Source organism: Xenopus laevis, chromosome 5L (genome assembly GCF_017654675.1).
Source record: "Xenopus laevis strain J_2021 chromosome 5L, Xenopus_laevis_v10.1, whole genome shotgun sequence".
NCBI lineage: Eukaryota > Metazoa > Chordata > Amphibia > Anura > Pipidae > Xenopus > Xenopus laevis.
The window spans coordinates 130,254,287-130,269,326 of record NC_054379.1 but is presented as its reverse complement, the minus strand read 5'-3'; positions in this window follow the sequence as shown (position 1 = coordinate 130,269,326).

Below are 15,040 nucleotides of genomic sequence, written 5' to 3'. Positions count from 1 at the left end.
CAATTTTTTGATCAATGAAAAACCATTCGATTGATGGATTAAAATCCTTTGAATAGAATGATTCGAAGGATTTAATCGTTCGATCGAGCGATTTTTCGTTCGATCTTTGAATCGTTCGATCGAACTATTTGCGGTAAATCCTTCGACTTCAATATTCGAAGTCGAAGGATTTACATTCGGCAGTTGAATATCGAGGGTTAATTAACCCTCGATTTCCGACCATATGTAAATCTGCCCCTCAACGTTTAGACTAGAGATGTGGCAATAAAGTAATGTTAGCTAAGCAATAACTCGCTATTCCATAAAACCCATTAAACTTAAATTATCCAATCCACCTTTAAAGACACAGCTAAATCAATATTATTAACTATACCTCAAAAATGGAATACATCCCGGCAAGGTCCAACAACACCCTTTAAAACTATTATAAAATAGTCGTACTCTGGACTAAAACTCCATTCTATATATTCACAACAACTTCTCAATACAAAGTGGCACAACTAATCTGAAGGTTTAAACCCACTGGAACTAGTTTATATACTTTGTGCTGGGCAGAATGGCTCACACAGTAAATACTGTATATTTGTCCTGGGCATGGTTATATTTATAAAGCTGGATAAGTGTGGTGTATTTAATGTGCAAACAGAATTGCAATTTTTTTTTCACAATGTGAATGTCAATAAGAGCTTTTTAAATATAGCAAAAATCGTGTTTAAGTTACGCCATGGTGCCGGAGAAAATATTTGCAAAACAGTTTAGCAAATTGCAAATTTAAATTACAATGAATGCTATTTTCACACACAACAACCTTGTACAGTGACTGCACTCACGCAAACACCCATCTCATTTGTGAAAATGTGTGCACAGTGCAAATTCGTAAAAAATGGAAAGCTGGGCACAACTGTGCGATATTTTAGCGTTTAGGAAAAAACATGGGTAATTCAACCATTTACAAATAAATATGTGCTGCGCAAACTTTATAAATAACCCCCACTGTGCACTATTAGCATAGGAAACAGTTACATTAAAATGGGAAACCTTTTAAACATGACATTGACAAAGCATAGCAGAGTAAAATGAATGCACACAAAGAATCAACAATATTATTTTTGTACTTTGAGAACACAACTTTAATGGAACAGTATCTCCATTAAAGAAGAGATTCTGAGAGTTTTAGTTCTTAATGACCTGCATGCTTATGTTAAGGTCCTACACCAGCCTAAGGGAACTAGCACACGGGCAGATTCGGGGAGATTTAGTCAACTAATCGCCTCTTCTGCAGAGCGACAATCTCCCCGAACTGCCTTCCCCTTGCCTTCTGCCTGCTATAATGAGAAAACGCCAGCGCCAATGCACTCATGGTGCTTCGATTTTCAAAGTCGCCCGAAGTTTCCTCGTGAGGCAACTTCGGGCGACTTCGAAAACTGAAGCTTTCCTTAAGAAATTGAACAAATATTTGTTATGCTATGTGTGCCCTTATTCTAAACTACTATTTCACAGAAACACTTTTACCTAAAGGGAATAACATTGCATAACTAGTGATTGGCGAATTTATTTGGCAGACATGGATTCGCAGAGAATTTATGCGTTTCTCCACCTGTAAATGTTTTACCAAAACTGTCGAAAAAATTAGCCGGCGAAAAATTTGCCGCAGCAAAATTGTCATGCGTCAATTATTTGGACGACCATTGACTTTAATGCATTTGGACAAAATGCCCAAATGTCGTGCATCTAAAAATTGATGCTTGTGTAAAAATTGTCATGTGTAAAAATAATTTTGACACCCATTGACCGATGCATTTCGCAAATTTTTCAAGTTTCGCTAAATTTTTCTGTGAAGCTAAAAGGGACAGATTCGCCCGCCACTATGCATAACCCATGGGATAATTATGTTACATTGTTGTTATGATTATTAGAAAAGTGTTCAATATGTGTCAACCATACTGGTCCATTTTAAAGAGATTTAAAACAAATAGTATAGACATACTTGTGTAAGCAGCAATATACATTAATTTTATAAGCATACAATGTCCATTTTTCAGGTCCAATGCATTACAGCTGTAGTAAAGTCAGGTTTTTACACTATGCTGCTCAGTAGTAATGTCTTATTAGTTATATCTTTTAGTGAGTGAGCAAATGAGACACAGCTGTAGCTTGTGTGAAGGAACTGAAACTCTTAATAATATTTTATGCCTGTAATATAAAACTACTTACTAATGGGAAAAGCCCAAATCTGGAAAAAAACAGCAATATATTTGCCTTTGATTTAATTGGTGAATCAAATGCTGCTGATATGGTATTTATGATCCCTGCAGGTTATAATAAAAACCCTTCCTGTTATTATTTAAACAGACATAAGAAATTGTATTTCTACATGGTGAGGTTTAAATGTTACTAATAATTCTCTCAATGTGACATTGAATGCCGTGAATATTATTAAGTGTTGATTTGTAACATTAGTGTTGAGGCTCATCATGGGAAGCTATCCTTATCAGGAGGGGGGTCTGATGACCATGGTAATGGTCCACACTTTTGCTTGCATTGCAAATGTCATCCTTTGATAGAATACATTTTCCCATAATCCTTTCTGCATATTATCAATTATCCCTTCCCATGTTGAAAAATATAATACAGTCGTAAATTTAGTTTACAAAAATGTATTGAATTTAGTTACATTATTCTCAATAATAAATAATTAATAATAAGAGCTAAAATGAAGACTCTTGAAGTCCAGTTAGAGGTTATCATGTTTAGCAGTATCATTTTTCAAAGAAATAAGTAAGATATATTTTTAGCTAAATATTTTTATTTGCAAATTTTGCAAATTTTATTTGAATTTAGTCTGTGTATTACAGAGAGCTTAGTTCAGATTGTTACAGATATGTCAGTTCCCCATAAAGAATATATGGTACGAAAAGTACCCCAATCGGATGTTTGCTTGTAGGTTTGAAAAGTAGGCAAGTGTGAGGAATTGACTTGATTCAAGCTCTGGTCTGTATGTTTTATGGTCTGTGCAATTTCCCATTAAGCCACCAGGAGCTCTTTGTTGTAATGTTGCTTGGGTTTCCCCAATGTGCTTTTTTTGTATTCTACCCTTCTGCTCCCTTTCCTCCACCCACTTCATTATTCTCAAGTGTCCTTCATTAAGTAATTAAGGCCCTTTATACATTCCAAGCAATTCCCGGTTGCTTGGTCATTGTGCTCCCTTGTGCTCCCCAGATTGATCTAGTGGCTACTCCATTGTATCTCACCTGTTTCCCTGCCTTGTTCCCACTTCTGAGTTCCTGAATCCTTACCTTGTTCTTGAGTCCTTGTCCTGTTCCCTGCCTTCATATTGATCTTTCTGTACTGACCTCAGCCTGCTAATTGGACATACGTTGTTTGCTGCCTGCCCCTGACTTTTGGCCCATTTACTGGACTGTGCCTGCCAATTTCCACAGTTATTGTTTGTATATTTGTTCTAGTTTCTGTTTGCACCTATTGTTATATTATTAGACCACGCTTCCCCTTAACATGACCTCTGGACTCAGTTGGTTACCCAGCCTTTAATCTCTCACCTGCCAGCCTCTCACATGTTTGCATGACAGAAAGACAGGACAGTGTAACTAGTGATGCATGTGTCAAGTGGTTCAGTTCAATGAGAGCCTTGATAAAGCCTGCATCAAGGCAAACAGCCAGCTGAAGTGGTTCCCCTTTAAAGCCAAAAGGAGGATGTGGGTACTGAGCCTAAAGCATAAAACCTCATCAGGGTTGGAGACCTGGTGAATGAAGATTTAGTTGAAAGGTAGGGAAGCTCCTATGTTTAGGTACACTGGAAGAATGAAGTACTTAGTGTAAATAGCGAGCAAGCTATTGATGTAATGAAAGGTGAACCCCTGACTTTTAATTCTAAAATAAACGTGATTGCTGGTAGTTGAAAAAAGAGTTGCCTTATAATGGCTGTTGGAAGTAATGCGACTGCAATCCATAGATATAGTTGTAATTTGTTGCTGCTTAAATTAATTTGTTGATTCTACTGTGGTGCCTGAAATAGTAGAAACTGTTTAAGTATCAGAATAACGAAATGTATTTACTCAAGGAAACATGTTAACTTAAGGTTGAGCTTTTTCTCCTGTTCTTTTGGCCACAAACAAAAAAATGTTATCCTATAAAAGAAAAATTAATACATTGCTTTGTTTGTGTTTTCACCAATTATAAAACCATTTCTCAACCATCACCATTGTTTCATTCAATAATATGTGTCAGGATATCTAAGCTGGTGAAAAATATTGTACCATGAATCATTTATTAACATAATTTTTTTTTTCAATGTTTCAGCTCTCCTTGGATCCTTTGGGGTTCCTGGATACTTGAACAACTGTTGAATCACTTAGTATTAGTCCCTTCATAAAGGTCACATTGATATAATGGACACAATTCAGTCAAACGCTCACTGCAGTAATTTAATCTCTGCTTAAATCTATAAAGTTCGCTAACTTCCAAACTGCAGTGAGCAGAACAGGTATGTTTTTTTTTTATCCAGAAACCGATTATCTAAAAGCTCCAAAATATATCCTGTAGTTTATTCAAACAACTCTTCATTTTTGTTCTACATTTTTGTTTTTTCACACAATACTTTGTACTTGATGCCATCTAAACTTGTAGAAATCCATATTGATTCTAAAATTATTATATTGCCATTTTTAACTTTTTCTAGAAGTTTTCTGGAATAGTGCTCCAAATTACAGAAAAACACCATATTGAGAAAAATTTAGGCCCCAAATATTCTGAATAATAGATCTCATACCTTTCACCCTGCTCCAATATTAATAATAATATTATTATTATTATTATTAATAATAATAATAGCAAGAGAAACAGCATGGTGATTATAAAAGCATTTTTAAATAAAAAGGTTTTTGTTGAGCACCCTCCTAACTTTGGCACCCTCCTAGTTTTTTACTCTTTTACTTTTTTAATTTGACATGTTTTTTAACCATATTACAGCATTTTTACAACATAATTGTGGTAGATTAGCTCTTAGCAATTGCATTTGATTCACTTGCACATTTTTATGCAATTGCACTTAACATTTTCAGAGCAAGTTGACTGCGCCTATTGTTGTAGGGGCACCACTCAATAGGCAGAGACTGTTTCTATTTTTGATGGACAGTAAGCCACTTGCATCAAAATGCACTCCTTGCACTTCTGTATATTGTGCTCGGTGCTGCTCAGTACTTTTTGCCTGTATGTAGCATGCATTCCAAAGTGCCTATCATACGCTATGGTCAGTTTTCCAATCAACCTTTCTATGTGTTTTTGGAGTGTGGAAGGTAAAGTCACACAAACTCCTTGCAGTGTCCTGGCTGGAACATAATTAGCTGGAACATTACATAGCAGGTAATACAGAGCACAATAAACTGAATAGAGTCAAGGCTTCTACCAATGTTGGTTTTTTGTGAATCTTAAGCTTGCCATAGACGCGACGATTCTTCTTGCCGAACGACTGATTTTAGGGAAGCCCGACCAATCCTTCGAAATTATTGTGCAGTTAGTGGTATTTGAACGATCGTACATCTTACGATTTTTCGGCCGACATCTGTCGGGAAATTGATCGGCCAGGTCAAAAAATCCTTGTCGGTCCCAGTGCAATCTCTCTATGTTTGCAGGGACAAGCAGACAGCTCCCCTTTGTTTTCCTGGCAAATTGGTCTTTTTAGTTGATGGTAAATTCGTACGATCGTACGATCGCTCTGAGCAGATCGTGGTCTCACGATCAGGATCTGATCTTTTAAAAATCTCAACATCTATGGCCAGCTTAATATGCTAACCAGACTTCCCAGATTGTATCTGCTACTTATTCAGCAGGCTAGTGTACAACATGAAGTTCTCCATTTCCACATTTTGTCACAGGTGTAGACTTTACACAGGTGTAGAGTTGATGATTCTGGTGGCAAAAATAAAGAAATAAATGGAGAAGAGGGTGTATTATACACAACCAGTTATTCATTATTTGTATACATATAAGAAACAGCTCATCTCAGAATTTATAAACCAAGTGCCCAAGTGATCTAGTTTTATTATAAGTTATTTTGTGAGCCATTAAGATGTATCTGGAAACTTAGAAGTAGTTGAAGAATCAGGTATAAGAACTTACCCTGTATGGCATTTCTGTATCACAAACTGCAACACAATAGCTTACCCAGAACCATACCATTATCTCCTCTACTTTTTTCAATGATTCATAATTTCATGTTTTTTCAATAGCAGCACTTTCTTATTTATATATATTGCTAAAAGCAGTCACAATCTTTATAACATACAACAAACCACTGTTATATATAGAATGCATTTGGCTCATCAAAATGTTTACATTATTAGTGTGGGATCTATGTCAGCGCTTATTTTATCTGAATGCAGCAGTAAGAGGTAGATAAAATAAACACCTATTACCCCGTTAGGTTCCGTTCTTACTTATAAAATATGTATCAATTCAGTGGTCCGGTTTTCATTATTTCCATCTGCAAATTTGTGCTTAGCTGTTTATACAGAAGACTCTTAGCCTAACTATAAAGTCCCTTCAGTTTTAAATCCCACCAGACAATTATTGTGTCCTATAGTGAAAAACAACTGTATAATACATATTATATTTATGTGGAATTGTGTAAAACAATTTGAAACTTTGTTCCTAAAATTTGTCTCAACTGTTACAATCTCTACACATGCAACTAGCAGAAAAATTAAATATATACATCGAATATACATCTATTTTTAAAAGAAACTATCATTGATATACACAAACTGTAGTGGATCAATGATAACAGGGCTGAAGGTAAGATGAAAAACAGTTATACTTATAGGGGCACATTTACTAAGGGTCGAATATCGAGGGTTAATTAACCCTCGATATTCGACCAGGAACTAAAATCGTTCGACTTCGAATATCGAAGTCGAACGATTTAGCGCTAATACTTCGATCGAACGATCGAACGATTATTTGTTCGATCGAACGATTAAATCCTTCGAATTGAACGATTCGAGGGATTTTAATTCATCGATAGAACGAATATCCTTCGATCCAAAAAACATAGGCAAGCCTATGGGGACCTTCCCCATAGGCTAACATTGAGTTCGGTAGCTTTTAGCTGCCGAACTAGGGGGTCGAAGTTTTTCTTAAAGAGACAGTACTTCGATTATCGAACGATCGAATAGTCGAACGATTTTTAGTTCGAATCGTTCGATTCGAAGTCGAAGTCGTAGTCGAAGGTCGAACTAGCCCATTCGATGGTCGAAGTAGCCAAAAAAACACTTCGAAATTCGAAGTTTTTTTTATTCGAATCCTTCACTCGAGCTTTGTAAATGTGCCCCATAGTGTGTCTCATCCTACTTTTTTTTATTTACTCTAAACCACTCAGCCATTCTGTTTAGAGGTTGAACTCAATGGACATGCATCTTCTTCAGCCTAAATTACAATGCTAATGTGTTGTCAGTAGTGCATTGCAAATTGCTTATTCATACTGGAATGAACCAGTCAGAGCTAGAGATCTCTGTCAGTGACTCACAGCATGCGCTTGTTAGTTGCAACCAGAAGAAAAGTGTTAGGTTGAAGAACTTACATATAAATTTGTAAATATTTATATATTAAAAAATTAAATCTATTTGTGAGACATTGGCTGAATCTTTGCCTGCGAAGGCTCCACAACACTTTGCACCACTTTGTTAGGTGCAAATTTGCTACCTCTACGCTAATTTACTAAAATGCGAAGTTGCGTCTCTGCAGCCGAACACTGCCGAAGTTTAGCTTGTGTTAATTTGAGCATTTCATAGCAAACTTTCACTGACGTTAGTTTCTGCCTATCGAAACGTCATTAGTACACTTGCACATAGGTCAGTTTGAACAGGGTGGGTACATAAAGGTCATATATATGTCTTTATTAGTGAAGTTGCTGCAAATGCTTGAAGTGGCCACTTATTATTAAAAATGTCCAAGGAAGCAAAATAAAGACAGAATAGATCCTCTAATGCTCTAGACATAAGCCCACCCTAAAACAAATGTGGCCCCTCAAATGGTAAAGAAATGTTAAAACAAAATTGTTTAATACTTACAACTTTTAAAGACAATCCCGCTTTAAAATATGAAAAAAAGCCAGCTTTTTTATAATTTTTATGACTTTTTGGCAAACAGGATATGATGTCACTGACATAAGATGAGGAGGATGTAACTTCATCCTATTAGTTTGCCAGGACTTAAGGTGGCCATACACGGGCCGATAAAAGCTGCCGTCAGACCGAGTCGGCAGCTTATTGGCCCGTGTATGGGGGCCCCCGACGGGCTTCCCCGATCGAGATCTGGCCGAAAGTCGGCCAGATCTCGATCGGATGGGGTTAAAAATCCCGTCGGATCGCGGCCGCATCTGTTCGTTGATGCGGTCCCGCGATCCGACCGCCCGTTTGCGAACGTGAAGGATCCGATCGTTGGGCCCTAGGGCCCACGATCGGATCAGCCCGATATTGCCCACCTCAAGGTGGGCATATCGGAGGGAGATCCGCTCGTTTGGCGACATCGCCAAATGAGCGGATCTATCCGTGTATGGCCACCTTTAGCTGGCGAAGGAAACTCTGGCTAAAGAAGTAAAGTTCTGTAAAATTCACATTTTAGTGAATTGCGGTGTAATGACTGTTCACCTAGGGGCAAATTTACTTATGGTCGAATATTGAGGGTTTATTAACCCTCAATATTCGACTGCCGAATGGAAATCCTTCGACTTCGAATATCGAAGTCGAAGGATTTACATCGATTCGTTCGATCGAACGATTCGTTCGTTCGATTCGAAGGATTTTAATCCATCGATCGAACGATTTTTCTTCAACCAAAAAAAGATTGCTAAGCCTGTGGGGACCTTCCCCATAGGCTAACATTGACTTTGGTAGGTTTTAGGTGGCGAACTAGGGGGTCGAAGTTTTTCTTAAAGAGACAGTACTTCGACTATGGAATGGTCGAATAGTCAAAGGATTTTTAGTTGGAATCGTTCGATTCGAAGTCAAAGTCGTAGTCGAAGGTCAAAGTAGCCAATTTGATGGTCGAAGTAGCCAAAAAAACATTCGAAATTCGAAGTTTTTTTTATTCTATTCCTTCACTCGAACTAAGTAAATGGGCCCCCTAGTGATAGGGCGTGAAACTTCATTAGCAATGTTCTCTTTCGCTAGTGAATTGTCCTCTATGCCTGTTAGTAAATTGTCGATGTCCCTGCGGATGGTATTTCTGGTGAATTTTCGCTAGCGACGGCCACTTCACCCCATTGACTACAGTTTAGTAGACTGGATGACAGTTATTTTCTGGTTTGTTATTTTAAGGTTCAATATTGCATATTCTTTGCCTATGAAAGCCATAGGGATTGAGAATGAATACATTATCAAACAGATAATTATTTTTTAAACCAATAAAACCTCTAGACACTAATATTCCTCTGTCTTTTGTAAAAACAATTTACCACCCAAATTTACCTGTCTCATATGTAGCACTAATTTGTCAATAGTGTTTGTGTTTTTTTGCCCTTCCTTCGATTGAACCTTAATTGCTTATTAGGACTCAAAAATTCTCTTTGGCCCTAAGAGTGATTATGCCTCAGTGCACCTGCTTCACTGATTAAAGTTCTATTTCTCTAGCTAACTGTACTAGTTAGCGTAAATTTCATCCTTTATACAGTGCTGAACAAGTCTGCATACAAAGGCAATTTTTTTAACATGTTCACCCTATTTTCATCCATGCTTTTGCTGATATAACTCAATAACCAAAACATTTGTTTCTAACTCTATTCCAGTATTATCATAGTAAACACAAAAGGATTGCACAATTGAAGACTCACATATTTTAGCATTTATGATTCATTTAAAGAAATATGTGGGTTTTGTAATGTTATTGCTTTCAGTGTTTTAAGAAATGAAAATGTCGTTAGTACAGCATATGCTATTCTACAAATTTCAAATGCTTTGATGACTTCTAAAAGCCTTTTGATGTAGACTCCAAAAAGACATTTTCCTTAGATATGTGTGTTTTATAAGATTTAAAAAAATAAAAAAACTCTGAAGCTGTTGCAGGAACATTTGGCATTTTAAATCAAAACCTTCCTATCTCTAGATTTCTAAACTAAAATTGCTAAAAAAAAAAAAAAGTTTCAGAATATCATAACTAAATCATTTAGGATGGTTGAAAAGAGATTTCCAGTATCTCACATACGTCTTAAGTGTTAAAATCTGTTGATATGCAGAAAATGTGTGATAGATGATATTTAACTGTGATTCTCACACTTCTTCTTTTCATGGAGGTCTTACATGCTTACTCTCTTCAAAACCATTGCCTCGCCGAATGTATAAGTAAGATTACATGTGCCTACTAGCATCACTGTCAGTGCCACATGTTCATTACCAGAAAAATTGTAAATGAGGCTAAGCATTCTAGTGTACAATTTGAAGTCATTTGCCCTTCTATTGCAGGAGAAAGTAGAGAAGAAAAAACTTTAGATATGCCCTACCACCATGTTTGGAGTAAAGGTTTCCAATATTGCAAACATTTCTTCTAGTCTGAGAATACTGAGCTGCTGTAGTATTTACGTAAGTACAGGTATAGGATCCATTATCCGGAAACCCATTATCCAGAATAATCTAAATTTTTAAAAATTATTTCCTTTTTCTCTATAGTAAGTAGCAGTATCTTGTATTTGTCCAAACCAAGATATAATTTATCCTTATTGGAAGCACAACCAACCTGTTGGGTTTATTTACTGTTTACATGAATTTTTAGTAGACTTAGAGGCACATTTATCAAAGGTCAAATTTTGAATTCATGTGAGTTTCTTTAACTCTCATAAATTTAAATATACTGGAAATTCAATTGGGGCTTATTTAATGAAAAAGTCAAATATCTAAAACTCACACCAATTTTACCGGCTCGAAAATTTTAATCAAATTCGACTAATTTGAGTTTTTTCTCTGAAAAATGTCAAGAAGGCCAGTAACATGTCCAAATTGGTGCCTGGATTTCTCCCATTGAATTATACATGAACTCGGCAGGTTTTAGGTGGGGAAAAGTTGAATTCGGGTTTTTAAAGGGCCAGAGTTTGATAAATCTCAAAATTAGAATTGTGAATAATGGATAATTCACAATTAGGGGCCGATTCACTTAGGGTCGAATATCGAGGGTTAATTAATCCTCGATATTCGACTAGGAATTAAAATCCTTCGACTTCGAATATCGAAGTCGAAGGATTTAGCTCAGATAGTGCGATCGAACGATCGAAGGATAATTCCTTCGATCGAATGATAAAATCCTTCGAAACAAAAGATTCAAAGGATTTTAATCCAACGATCGAAGGAATATCCTTCGATCAAAAAAAGTTAGCCAAGCCTATGGGGACATTCCCCATAGGCTAACATTGACTTCGGTAGCTTTTAGATGGCGAACTAGGGGGTCAAAGTTTTTTTTAAAGAGACAGTACTTAGACTATCGAATGGTCGAATAGTCAAACGGTTTTTAGTTCGAATCCTTCGATTCGAAGTCGTAGTAGAAGGTCGAAGTAGCCCATTCGATGGTCGAAGTAGCCGAAAAAAAAACTTCCAAATTCGAAGTTTTTTACCTTCGAATCCTTCACTCGAAGTTAGTGAATCGGCCCCATAGAATTTGAGAGTTTTGACCATAAAAAATTTGACCATTAATAAATCTGCCATGAAAATCCAAATTACGGAAAGATACATTATTCGGAAAATCCCAGGTCCCGAGCATTCTGTATAACAGGTCCTATACCGATAATATGATCCAAAGATGTCATATTTAGTGACATGACAATTCATTACTAGTTGCACTTGCAGTTTGTTTATATGATTTGGAACCACACTGAAAAAAATTCAAATTCAAGTGTGCCCTCCTTATTAGACACTTAAGGGCTCATTATTTTTAAAGGAACAGGAACAGTAACCACAGTCTCTAGGCATTTTAACAACTATAATGGGGGGATGTTAAGTGCCTCCAAATCCAAGGAATTGAAAAAGTTTATCCAGAGGTGGTGATTTAGGGGCCCATTTTGTAAACCTCAATTTTGTTCTGGTCAAGGTTTTTAGGGGGAAAATGTTTTATTTTTTTTAAGAAATTTATCATAACCCAAAGCTGCTGAAAATCTGAATCCGAAAACACACCTTCTCAAACTTGTTGAAGTCATGTAGAAGTCAATGGCCAATAAAGTCAGAGTTTTCATCCAATAATCTGATAAAGTTGTGTTTCCACAGAGACCATTCGATAAGGTCGAGTTTTTAGAGTGTCAATCGTACAATTCAATTTGATGCTCGATTTTGTTGCAATGTTTTTTCTCTCACACTTTTAGCGAAGAATTATTGTTAAATGAATAAAAATTCTTGGATGGAAGCTTGGTCGATAAAAAACTTTAGTTTTTGTAAATAACCCCCTAATTTAAAACATTTACATGTTTTTTGCTGTTAGCATTCCTTTAAATTCCAAGTGCATGGCTCTATGTTCTTTAACCACAATACAACAATTCCCCCACAATTCCTGAACAAAAACATCCTCAAGGTGTCCTTGCAATAAGGCTTCTGACTCAATTACATCTGATGCATTAAAATGCATGCCAATTCCAAGGTGGTGGTTCCAGGGTTCTCTAGAATGAATAGGCACACTACAATACTGTAATGCAATGAAAATCCTTTGTTGGAATGTAGAAGTATCAGATCAACAGGATCAGGCAACCATATTCAAGTGAGGCAGGTAGCTAGTAGAACTCCTAGGCTGCATATTTTTGTTTTGTCTTAATGGGGTTTTTGATCAATTTGGATCTTCATACATCCAAGGGGTTATTTATCAAAGTCCGAATGTATCTCAATATTTCCTGCTACAAACTCCAATCAAGTCTACTCGAGTTTTTTACGCCTGTTTATTATTACATTTTCCCAAAAATTAGCTTTGCGGGAAAAAAATGATTTTCAAAATGTTTTCGTATTTTTATCAGATTTTCAAAAATTTTTCGGATTTTTCACCCGAAACCCTACACACATCAAAAAATCTTTGGAATTTCTCCCATTGACTTATATGCAAACTTGACAGGTCTGATTCTGACATTTCCATCCTCAGGGTTTAATAAATTCCGAAAAAATAATGATTTTTTAAAAGTCCAATTTTATAAAAAAAAACAAGTTTTTTTTGTGATTTTTGCATTCATAGTTTAGTAAATAACCCCCTAAGTCTACTAAAAAAAATCATGTAAACATTAAATAAACCCAATAGGCTGTTTTTGCTTCCAATAAGGATTAATTACATTTGTTTGGATCGAGTACAAGGTACTGGTTTATTATTTCAGAGAAAAAGGAGATACATTTTAGAAATTTTGATTATTTGAATAAAATTGATTCTTTCCATAATTTTAAGCTTTATAGATAACGGGTGTCCCACTGATGATTCCCTTTCCTGTATTTATTTTCCACCATATGACATATATGCATAAATTATACATAAACTATGAAGGTGATTCTATTAATAATATTCACCCTTTTTATTTAAAGCTGGCTATTATTACATTTTCCACCACTGCAGCCATACAATGTAAACTACATTACTAATCTATGGTGAAACCACAAAGCTGCTATATCCTATGGCTGACAAAGATTAAGGTTTGCAAGATTAGTATGTCTTTGTACATCTAATTAATTTTAGCACATGGCAGTTTTTATACTGTTCCTGTTTTCATGCTACTGTGGAATAATATCTGTAAAATGCTATGGTAGATGCGACAGGATTAAGTATTTGCTCTATATGTCAAAGCGGCACTTTTGTCTTAAAGTCATTATGCATTTTCCCTTAATACATCAGCTGCTGTAACCCTTCCTGATTAAAATACTTATAAAGCAATACACTCTTTTGTGAACTGGCTTTTTGTGAATGCTTTTCTAAGGTGCCTTAGAAGTACTTAATTATTAACTCTCAAAATCCTGTAAATCACATTATCCCCAGTGGTCTAAATCTTCAGGCCATTCCAAATTAGCTACCTAACCCCTCAGGCCAGTATGTCATTCACGAGAATTACAATGAAAAGGAACAGAATTTCAATGGTGGCTGAACAGTTTAACAAAATGCCTAAAATACGACAGGCTAGGGTTAGTTTGCACTTAGTTTTCCTCATGAGAACAGATTTTAAACCAAACTCACATCATTTAGATGCCTTTGTTAAAAAACTATTGTTACTTAAAATGGGGGAGATTTGAAAAATGCTTGTTTTGTTAAAGATATATTTGCATTTCATTCCAAAATGAAAATGTATATTATATTGATGAGAAAAAAATATATGTAGTGCTGACACAATACATGGGATTACTATATTACAGTTTATTCATATTCTCTACATAACTCATTCATGCATGAAAAGTATTTTTTTTAACTGGGGAAGAAAAAGTGAAGTTATAGTCTATCTGTAATTATTATTATTTTGTGATTTTAAGGAAAATTATGTAATAGCCATACATTCAAATGCAATACAGAGAGTACATACGCATCCTGGAGTATTTAACTTTGTTTAAAGATTAGATTAAAGTTAAACAAATTTACAAATTAGTACAACTAAAGTGGATGTTCAGAGGGAATATCCCGTGCTCTTTTTTGTTCAGCAGACCATTTTCCCTGGAATGCCAAGCATTGGTGTAACTCTAATGGCTGATACAGAGGACCATTTTGGATGCATGCTACAATGGGTTATGCTCTTGTCTGCTTTTATTTTAATTACGTTGGGAATTAAAGACAAAAATTTTGTTTTTGAAAAAAAAATTTTTTTTTAAAACTTCCACCAAATATGGGTATTTTTCGATTATTGTTGAAAATTGACCTTTCAGAACACTTAGGGGGTTATTTACTTAATTCCAAATGCAAAAATCAAGAAGAATTTGTGATTATTTTTATAAAATTTTTCAGAATTTATTAAACCCTGATGATGGAAAAGTCCGAATCTGAAAATCCGGCATCTCAGACCTGTTGAGGTCGCATATGAGTCAACGGGAGAAGTGCCAATGAT